We start from the raw sequence: 11,104 nt of genomic DNA, 5'->3' as shown, positions 1-11,104 counted from the left end.
AATTCAATGGCTTTTAACTCCGCTTCATGGCTAGATGGGAGATACCCCTTCCAACTTAGCCCAACAATCCAAGAGCCCTGGCTGTCTCTACACACCACTGCACAACCCGATTCTTTGGTGGAAGATAAAAAGGAAGCATCACAGTTGACTTTTAAATAATTTGAAGGGGGAGGAGACCAATGTATTGGGATGAGCTTTAGACTTTCTTTGTTATACTTCGTAGAGAAGTAGAACTCCGAAGCAGCCCAGATACACTGGGAGATTGCAGAGGAAAGGGGGATGTTAGACTTGGAAAAAAGCCAGGCGTTTCGCCTTAGCCATAAATGCCACAGAGAAAAACAAAACATGACATTCCAAGGGATTGAATAGGAGGTGACTGCGTCAAGCTTTAGGTTATAAGACAACCAATCAATCCAAGAGTCAACACTAGAGATAGGGGAAGGGCAAGCGATAGAGTTCCAGAATTTTGTTGCTCAAGTGCAATGAATAAAGATATGAGTACAAGTCTCATCTTCATCTGGGCAGAAAGGACAATTTGGAGAGAAATTTTGCATTTTTTTTTGAGAGATTTGCTCTATGAGGTATTCGCTCCCATGCTAAGAGCCAAAGGAAGGACTTGATTTTTGGGAAAGTGTGGGATCTCCAAATCAGCTTCCAGTTGAAAGGAGGGGCATGATGGTTATCAAGAGTTTGGATGGCAAGTTTGGCTTTTTTTGAGTCAAATTTTCCCTTTAGGGTCCAGCTAGAATAGTGAAAGTCGTTGTTTGCACTGAAAAAAACTGATTTGATGAGATCAAATAAGTTATCCGAGACTGGGAAGGTGATCTTTTCCTCCATCTGATTTTTTGAGCAAGATTGAATAGCAGAAAGAGGGAGGGCTAGAGAGCAATAATTTATTGGACCACACAGAAACTCACGAAGATAAGAATGCATCAACCATTTATCCTCCCAAAGGCTTATGTTCGAACCATCACCAACATCCCAAACAATACTCTCCTTGAAGAAGGGCCAAGCCTTACCCAAACCTTTCCAGATGAATGATCCTTTAGAAAATGGTGTTGGGTTGGTTTTTTATCAATGTAAATTTCTTTTAGAAGCTGGGCGGCCCATCCTTTATTGTTGTAAATGGACCAGCACAGTTTAGCAAGGGAAATGGAATTTAGATGGTGACGCTTGGAAAAGCCCAACCCACCATTTTCTTTGGGCTTGCAAACCTTATCCCAAGACACCCAAGTTATCTTTTTATGGTGGACCGAGCTACCCCAAAGAAAATTCGAGCAAATGGAGTCCATTTTTTAGTTCAAATACTTGGGGATCCAAATTGATTGCATGAAGTATCTAGGAATGGCTTGAAGAGAGGATTGGATAAGAATTTGCCTTCCGGCTTTGGTTAAAGAATTGCTCTTCCAAGTAGCTAACTTGCTCCCTAATTTGTCCACCAAAACTTGAAGGTTTCTTTTGGATGGCTTTTTGGATGAGAGGGGAAAGCCTAGGTATTTACCTAGATCCGAGGTTGCGGTGATGTTTAGTTCTTGTTCAAACTCATCAATCATGGATTGAGGGTTGTTGGGGGAAAAAAAGGATTGAGCTTTTTTTATCATTCATTTTTTGACCGGATAGGGTGAAGAAAGAAGAAAGGGTTGCGGCCAAAGCTTTAAGAGTTTTTTTGTCGGTTTGACCGAAAAGGAGGACATCATCCGCAAACAAAAGGTGAGAGATGTTTGTTTTCCCCCCTCTAAATCGGAAAGGACTCCAATTCTTACTATCACACTCCTTGTGGATCATTCTTGAAAAATATTCCATACAAATAATAAAAAGATAAGGAGAGAGAGGGTCTCCTTGGCGCAACCCTCTAGAAGGAGTGAAGGACCGAGAGAGGTGGCCATTTATTAGAATGGAAGAGGAGACGGAGGTGACACAACTCATAATAAGGTCAATTGTGTCAAGGGAGAAATTGAAGTAGTGGAGGCAATATTTGATAAATGGCCATTCTAGCCTATCATAAGCTTTTTCAAGATCAATTTTCAAAGCAAAAGTGCCTTTCCTCCCTTTCTTTTTCTTGCCCATGGAGTGCACAATTTCCGAAGCTATTATAAAATTTATTTCCGTGCCCCGATCGGGGAGGAAACTATTTTGATTTGGAGAAATAATAGAATTTAGGTGAGGCCTAATTCTATTAACCAAAATTTTTGAGACAAATTTGTAACAGCAATTCACTAGGCTTATGGGCCTATAGCTCGAGATTTTGGATGGATTTTGGACTTTTGGGATAAGACAAATGATCGTTTTATTGAGAACAGGAGGCATATATTTTGAGTGGAAAATGGAGGAAATGAGATTGAAACAATCCATATGGATTGTGTCCCAAAATTTTTGAAAGAAAAGGGCATGGAATCCGTCTTCACCCGGGGCTTTTAAAGGCCCTATTGAGAACACGGCTTCCCTAAGTTCTGGGATGGTTGGAGGTTGAGCACAGGAGAAAATTTCTTGAGAGGTGGGGATAGGAGAGGTGAAGAGGTTATCAGATTTAAACAAAGAGGAAAAGTGATCAATAATATGATCATGGATTTGGGTAGGATCAACAATCCACTCACCAACATCATTTTTTAAACTAGAGATTTTATTTCTTTTTTTCCAGATTGTCGAAGAGAGATGAAATTTTTTTGTATTTTTATCTCCCTCAATTAGCCAATCCGTTCTTGCTCTAGTCGCCCAATACACCTCTTCTTGGTCGAGAAGCTTATTGAGCTCCTCGGACAAAGATATTTCCAGGTCAAAAAGTCCAGGATTGAGGGGGTTGTTTTGAAAAGCAATTTGGGCCCCTTCAATTCTGGCCCGAGTTCTTTTAATTTGCTTTTGGATCGACGAATAATTCATCGAGGCCCAATCAGATAAGGACTTGGAGAGATCTCTAAGTTTGGAAGGTAGAAGAGATTGGATCATAGCCCATTGCGAAATGACGAAAGGTTCGAATGCCAGGTCAGACAGCCACATCGGTTCGAACCTAAAAGGTTTATGACCCAGCATTTGAATCTTTTTATCAAGGGAAAGAAGTAATGGGTTATGATCCGACGACAATCTTGGCAAATTTTGGACTACCGCTTCTTGATACGATTGGATCCAAGACGGAGTAGCCCAAAATCTGTCAAGTCTTTCGAGAATCGGAGAATTCCTCCTCTTATTGAACCATGTATATTTATGACCGGTATAGCCCAAGTCCAACAAATTACACAAGTCCATTGTATCTTTATATGCTCGCATTTGAGCAATGGGATGAGGATTCCCACCCCATTTCTCATGAGCAAAACAAATGTCATTAAAGTCACCACATACCAGCCACGGAAGATTGATAGTAGGCGCCAAATTAATTAATTCCCCCCACAATTCTAGTCTACCTTTAAAACAAGTACTAGCGTAAATGACGGAAATAAAAAAGGGGGCTTTATTAGCTACCTGAACTACTGCATGAATGAATCTGCGATCCTTCGAGACCGTGGTAATGGAATTGACTCCACTATTCCACAAGATGAGGATACCTCCAGATAGCCCCACGGGATCAAAAACTTCAAACGAGTTGAAAGGCAAGTTCCCAATCAATTCTTCAACTCCCGACTTCTTTACCTTGGTTTCGGTAAGGATTACGATCTCGGGATCATGGTCCTTCAAGAGCTGCCGGAAGTTCTTTTTGAAGGTCCGGCGAGCAATCCCTCTAGCATTCCATAGAAGAATCGACATTCCCGCTTTCATTATAGGGAATTTGGACATCTCTTTCTTGGTCTCGTATGCCGCGTTGTTGTCGAGAGTGACATAGAGACCCGAGTAGTGGCTGAATTTTTCCAACTTATTCTTCTTGATTTTTATCCCGGACATCTCCAAGTCCGAGCCCCTCTTCGTTCCCCAACCGCAGTGTAGTTGGAGCTGAGTTGCTTCCCAAGTGAGGTGGAGCCATTTGACGTTGTTTGTTCCGGCGAGCGATTGAACCACTAGCCATTCGTCGGTAATCGACAAAGCTTTTCTTTCTTTGGGAAGAACGGGCTCCGGATCGACTAGCATTTGGAGATCCCAAGGCATAGTGAGACCCGAGTACGTCCGTTGGAGCTCTCTTATCCACCATTTCAAGAGGATGCCCAGAGGTGCACACATAAGAGTCACATCTGCTAGGGATGGGACATGCGCCGGGACTAGTACACGAGGATCTGTTAGATCCCCTGTCTTGAGATTGGTGAACATTGGGGCTGTCTCCGCCGGAGCAAGAAGGATCTGGCGCACCACCCCCGGAGTGAGGGCGTGCCACGATCCCAGAATGTCCTGCACATAGAAGGATTGCAAGTTGAACAGAGTCTCCGGCCATTCCTCCTTGTTGAATTGAGGTTTCGTGTAGGTGATGATGTTTCTGGCGGGTGATAGAATCACCTTCACTGGGCTGGGCTGAGGGCGGCGATTTTGGATCGCCGTGATTAACGCTTGGGTTTTTTCTTTCTTTTTTTGTCTGTTTTCCATTTATTTTGATGAGAGGAGAGGAAGGAGAGAGTAAAACAATTTTTTTCTGGGGAAGCAACATAATAGAAGGGGGGTGGTTTAAAGTTCGAATATCGCCGGATATTGGGAAGGGCGATGGTGGTAAGGTGATAGGACAGGGGAGGTGACAAGGCATGGTCAGGCGGCGATAGTCAGAAAGAAAATTGGGAAGGATGAAAAAAAGATTTTGAGAGGATTTTTGGGTCAGAGGTATAGGAATTTATGAGGGTTTATTCAGTTATGGGGCCCCACAGGAATTTGCTTCCAAATTTAACACTTGGAACTGATTTGTCGTATTGACCTTACTAAAAAATGAACCTTTTCCCTGGTGGTCCCGAGAATAAAACTTTGATTGTCCAGTGGATAAAGAGGACAAGGGAGCACTTTTTGCTGGAACTAATTGCCACCCAGCATCTGAGCTTTCGATTATGGCTTTTTGAGCAGGAATTTTTTGTTCCTTTGAATTGGTGGCGGGGGTGATAGCTGAATTGGGCTGTGGTTTTTTCTGGGAGGTACCTTGAGAGCTGTGATTAGTTGGGTTTTTCTGGATCGATTGTTTTGAGCTTGTCTCTTTGTAGCAGATTTCTTGCTTAATATTCCCTAGCCAAATGTGATTATTCTTTGGTAGATCCTCATTGATCAGGACTAGAATTCTCGTCATTCTCAGATAGTTAATACCTCTGGAGTTGTCTCTTTTAACAAACGATCCGATTGCATTACCAATTTTTGACAACATGGTAATGTTGTTTAGCTCAGCCGAGAGCTCAGGAAGTTCAACCCATAAGGCGACTCTGTTTAGGGGAGCATTAGATGGCTTGAACCCGGGTTTCCACCGCTCTACTGCTATGAATGCACCATTCAATAACCAAGGACCCTTCTCAAGCACACGGTCCAGATCCTCTTGATGGCCGAACTTAGAAATGAAATATCCTTTCCCAATTGGGAAGGTTGAGATGGGGGTTTTTGGTTTCCAAAGTTTGTCAAGGTTCTCAACATAGAACTCAGTGGAGAATGACTTCCCACAAGGTTTAGAAATGATTGAATCAATCCAGTTGGTACAAAAGGACTCATATTCACCCTTTTCAATGGGGATAAACAACTCGGAGTCCGCATTGAACTCTGCAGGGGGGAGGAGGCTGCTTGGTTACAAACAGGGGATTGAGACTGCTTATTCTTGAGCACCTCAAGGAAGGATTGGTTTGTTGGAAAGGGTGGAGAAGAGACAAAAGTTGGGGTAGGAGATGGCTGAGGGCGGTTAAGCAGGGGTGGAGGAGGGGGAGAAACAAGGATGGATGATGGTTGAGCTTGGTGATTGATTGGTGTTGGGGGCTGTTGTTTGGAAGGGGTTGGGGACTCTCTCTCACTAGCTTTCTCTCTCATCTTACTCATTATTTGGTCTTTTTACATATACGTGTTGATTATTGACATATTTTCTTTAGAAAATTATATTTTTCTTAAGCAATTTAAAATAACCTAGAACTAATTTTAAAGATCACAATCCTTAATATACAAGATGGAATCTCTAATTATCACACTTTTCTAAACATAAAAGATTTCATATAAATTTCTAAACACTTATACTGTGCATGCACAAAATAGAAACATCCATTTATAATTTTCCTAATGTTTATAAGATATTTTGTATTAACTTTAAAGATTATTTTCATGATTCATGAACACGTAAAGAAGATTCATAATAATTTGTAACCAAAATAAGATGATTTATTATTTTAAGCTTCCAACAATTATAGGATGAAATAATACAGTATTGCCATTTTTAATTTGGCAATTGAGGATGTAATTTGATTGTTGAAATATCAAAGCAATCAATCTCTACTATTGCTTTCGCTTTAATCACACAACTACCATTAAAATTACTTTCTTAGAGTTTAACATAATAATATTACCAAATGGGTTCATAATTCCTACTACTCAATGCCCTCATAAATTCAATAAGTGCTTCACCTAATTGTCATATATGGATGAGTAACTCAACATCATACTATACATTCGTGATAATTATAAAAGGTAAAGATATACATGTACGTCTAATACTTATTAGATATAGAGTCGAAAAATCAACATTAAACAAATTCATTATGGTACATACTAGCTTATTTAGTACATACTAGTCAAGTAGTCATTACTTTTTTATATGCCACAAACTTTCATGACTTTTTCCCCCTATTTTTTTTCTAAAGTAAGATTATCTTGACTATGGTTAAGTACATAAAAAGAAGAGCAACAACATATTTTGAACAAAAATATACATTTATTAAAATATTTAAACCATACAACTTAACTTTCACTTTCACACTCAACTTTGTTTCAGCATGAAATAAACTATCATCCACAACCCACAAAACATGGAAAAACTTAAACAATAAACACCAACATAACTTTCATAATCTTACAATAAACACCATAATTATATTTTTTAAAAAAAAGTATCATATCACCTATGCTTAATTAACCCCAAATAACATACATAACCTTAACTTAATCATCCATGTAAAGAAGATTAAATCATAGTTAACATCATAATATAATCTAATCTAATTAAGGTTGATCAAAATCAAACTCCTCTTGCATGCCATTTCCATTGAAGAACCTGTTGTTGTTGTTGTACTTCTTGTTGTTGTTGTAAACATCTTCGTAATAGTTACTCTCTTTGTTTCCATTATTATACTTATTCTCAACATTATCAACATCATAGTAATATTTTCCAACATTATTATTATTATTATTATTATTATTATTATTATTTTCAGCATTAAGATCATAGAAATACTTCCCATTTTCAACGAACCTTGTATCACTCATTCCTTGTTTCTCCACCGCACCATTATTGTACCTAAATGATGCACCATAGTCCTTACCGTTGTTGTAACTCAATCCTTTCGACTCCGGCTCGTAATTCTTCTCATGTTGATACTCATTGTTGTTGTTCATGAATTCATTGTTGTTGTTGTTTTCATAGAACTTACCTTCATCGTTAAAATTGTTATATGATATTGGAGTCTTTTCGGCGTAGGTAGTACCGGATAAACCCTTCAACTCGGGTGTGTAATTCTTCTCATAATTATTTTCATTATTGTTGTTGTTCTTGTAGTAGTTGTTGAAATTCTCGTACTTTTGGTTGTTGTTTTCATCCATGTTGTACAAGGTATTTGGGGTGGTGGTGGTGGTGGTAGAAGGGGCATCTAGGCCGGTTTCGTGCCCGTATAGGCCGTAACCGGTTTCGGTAGTTTGAGGGAGGAAAACGGGTTGTTCATCCTTCTTTTCTAGCTTGTTTAATGGTACAAAATCATCTACTTTGTTGTTGGTGAAGTAGTTGTTGTTAGTGTTTGGGTTGATGGTTGTGGTGGGTGTGGCATCGTCGCGGTTTCGAGTAACCTTGCTAAAGAATTGGCTATCTCTAGCATAGGTTTGGATTGAGCAAACTAAGATTGTAAGAAGAAAAAAGAGGCACACAAATTTTGGTGAGGAAGCCATGAGTGAAAGAGGCTCAAAATTGAGAAGAATGAAGTAGGGTTTAGTGGCTTAATAAGACTTTGATGCTCTAAAAGCCCTTTATATAGAGCCTTAGCTAACACTTTTTCTTTTCCTTTTTTTTTTGGGGTTGTCTTTTTCTTTTTGTAAATTTTCTTTAATTAATTAATTAATTTGTTTTTTTTTTCTTTTTCCTTAAAATTTGGGTGGGTAAGATCTGTCTTCAATATAATTTGTCCATTTGGGAAGACAAAAATGGGTCATGATTGCGAGCATGCTTAATGGCCGGGGAATTTTTCTCCATTTCATACAAGATTAATGGATTTTTTTTTTCCATTTTTTATTAAAGTAGATAATTTTATTAGTGTTTTTATATATTTATATATTAAGTGTTATATATAATATATAATTAAGTGGATTATAATTTAACTATGACTGACTGACTGATGATGAGAAATAATTTTGTTTTAATGGCTTACATTGAGACAAAGATGGTGATAAAGTTCTAACTTTTATTTGAATGAAAGAATTATGGCTTTGGTTAGTACATGGCTATTGTTGGTAGATTTTCTTAATGCTTTTTTGTGGTTATTTTACTCAAATTTCGATCAAATAAGTCAAGTGAATAAGCCAATATTAGACAATCAACAATTACACGTCAGATAAGGTATAATTCATGAACATAACACAATTAAAAGATTTCTTTCGATTGATTTCCTATAAATATTAATTTTCTAAGGATATTACATTGGTGGATATCTTTGGAATTTGTCAAATATATAGGAATTCAATAAAAAAAATATATCATCTGTAACAGTGCTAAGTTATTCATGAATTATCTCTGCTTAATTTGACAATCAACCGTTGATTGTGAGATTTTGTTTTGTCAGTTCCGATAATTAATTTGATATAGTATTTTACATGATGATTAGAGTTACTCTTTAATGACTTAACTATTGAGATAAAATATTTAATAATTTTGGGTATGAAATAGTCATGTGACTCATGCGCTTACCCCTGCAAAGCCCATCACTTGGTTTGGTTTTCATAATTACTTTGAGTAGTTAAACTACTTTTGTACTAATAAAATTACTAATCTTTTTTAAGTTTTACCCTGGCCTGACAAGGCTAGCTAATTAGCTACAGGAAAAGTTAAACCAAACTCATCCCTCCCACCTCCTATTGTATCTACATGCCCTAAGTAAAATTAAAATATAAGCAATTTTCTTTGTATATTTGGCTAAATGATTTTCCATAAATGATACACAGAATAAATGCATATACTACCTCCGTTTTGTATTAGTTGTAACTTTGGAATATTTTATATCTCTCAAATAATACCCCAAAATTACAACTAATACGAAACGGAGGTAGTATTCTACGTATCTTTTAATACAATCTAAAATATTCATTATTCAATATTGGTGCAATGGTGCATAAACAAAGTAATTTACTCCGCTTGTAAAAAAAAAAGTAATTTACTCCGCTTGTAAAAAAAAAAAAGTAATTTACTCCGCTTGTAAAAAAAAGTAATTTACTCCGTACTAATTTTCCTCGTTGGTAGAATCTTTCAAGAATTTTTGACAAACAATTTTATAAAAAAATAAAATTTAAAAAAAAAAAAGCAAGAAAGTTTTTAAAATTAGAATAGATTATAATTTTCCCTATTTCATTATTTAAAAAAAAAAAAAGTTATTGTGACTCTATTTCACTTCTATTCAGTAGTTCATTTTATTTCAATTTAGTTTAGCTCCAATCAGTTCATTTCAGCTCCAATCAGTACAGTTCAGTTCAGTTTAGTAAATGAGAATTTATTATACGTTATGAACATTGAGCATTGTGTAAATCAAGTTTAGTGTATGTCCTTTCTTGGTTAGTATAAAATAGTAAGATAAGCTATACACATAAGTTAAACCAACATAAGAAATGGTTTTGTCCTTTTTTGGGGAGAAGAGAATATAAGTAGTATGTATATACTAATATACTATATAGGTCAATGTATAAAGGAATTGTTCTATATGCCAATATGGAAATCATTGATTGTGCTTCGTATTTAATTTTTACTTCTAGGGTTAAAAATTACTTGCAAGCTAAGGATTAATACATACTTTCACATTCATTGCTACATTTGCAAATCATATTCGTTGCGAAAATTTATGGTCCATAACATGGATAATCGAGTAAATAGTGGTGACTTTTTACATTTCATGTGTCTTAATTTGATTCGATCAAAAACCTTACAATTAAGTACGTGTATTAGGGTTTTTCTCAAGTTGAAATCACATATACTTTATCTGTGTCGTTATTTCTACGTAATAATTCGACTTTTTTTAAAAAAAAAAATATAAAAAAATCATTTGAACAAGATTTTGTAGACACATAGAGAATATATAATTCTAGTACCAAAATTCTTTGTAAAATAAGTTCCTTAAGGCGTAAAGTGTGGATTGATTAACACATCATGACAAAATTGATACGAGTATACTGATAATTATAATAGTATGAAATTACATCATTAATTTCAACATTTTCTGACCTCCTTTTGTTTTGTTATTGAGGAAAAATCAGAGAAGTGAGCAGGTACAAATCGGACTACCAATTACCAAATAAATAAGGCGTTGAAAATTGAGTACACATAAAGCATGGTGTTATGGAATTAGGCATACTCCACGTACCAACATTTTTCCAATGAGTGCTAAGAATAGTGGATAAGTGCCCCAATTCGTCAATAGGTCTCGATCATATGTTATCTCCATAAAAGTCACTACTTATAATGGTCCATTAATTACCGGACTGTGAGGTCATTAACAATCCATTAACTACACAGTAATATTATACTTTTGTATGTGGATCGATCGGGGGTACTTAGTATTTTTTATTTCACGGATTAATTAATTTTTTGATATACAAAGTGTTGTAAACGATAAAAAATATAGTCAAAATATAATTATAATTAGGGATTTAATTGACACGTACTACTCTAATACTGAGTAATATTGCTAATCAACTAAGGTAGTTGACATACGAAGTACAAACAATGGAGTTGTTTATAGAAAAATGATTATTATTTCCTACTCTAGAAGAGTCAACTTAA

This window comes from Chenopodium album, chromosome 6 (genome assembly GCF_948465745.1).
Source record: "Chenopodium album chromosome 6, dcCheAlbu1.1, whole genome shotgun sequence".
In the NCBI taxonomy this organism is placed as follows: domain Eukaryota; kingdom Viridiplantae; phylum Streptophyta; class Magnoliopsida; order Caryophyllales; family Amaranthaceae; genus Chenopodium; species Chenopodium album.
Note: the sequence above shows the minus strand (reverse complement) of the source record.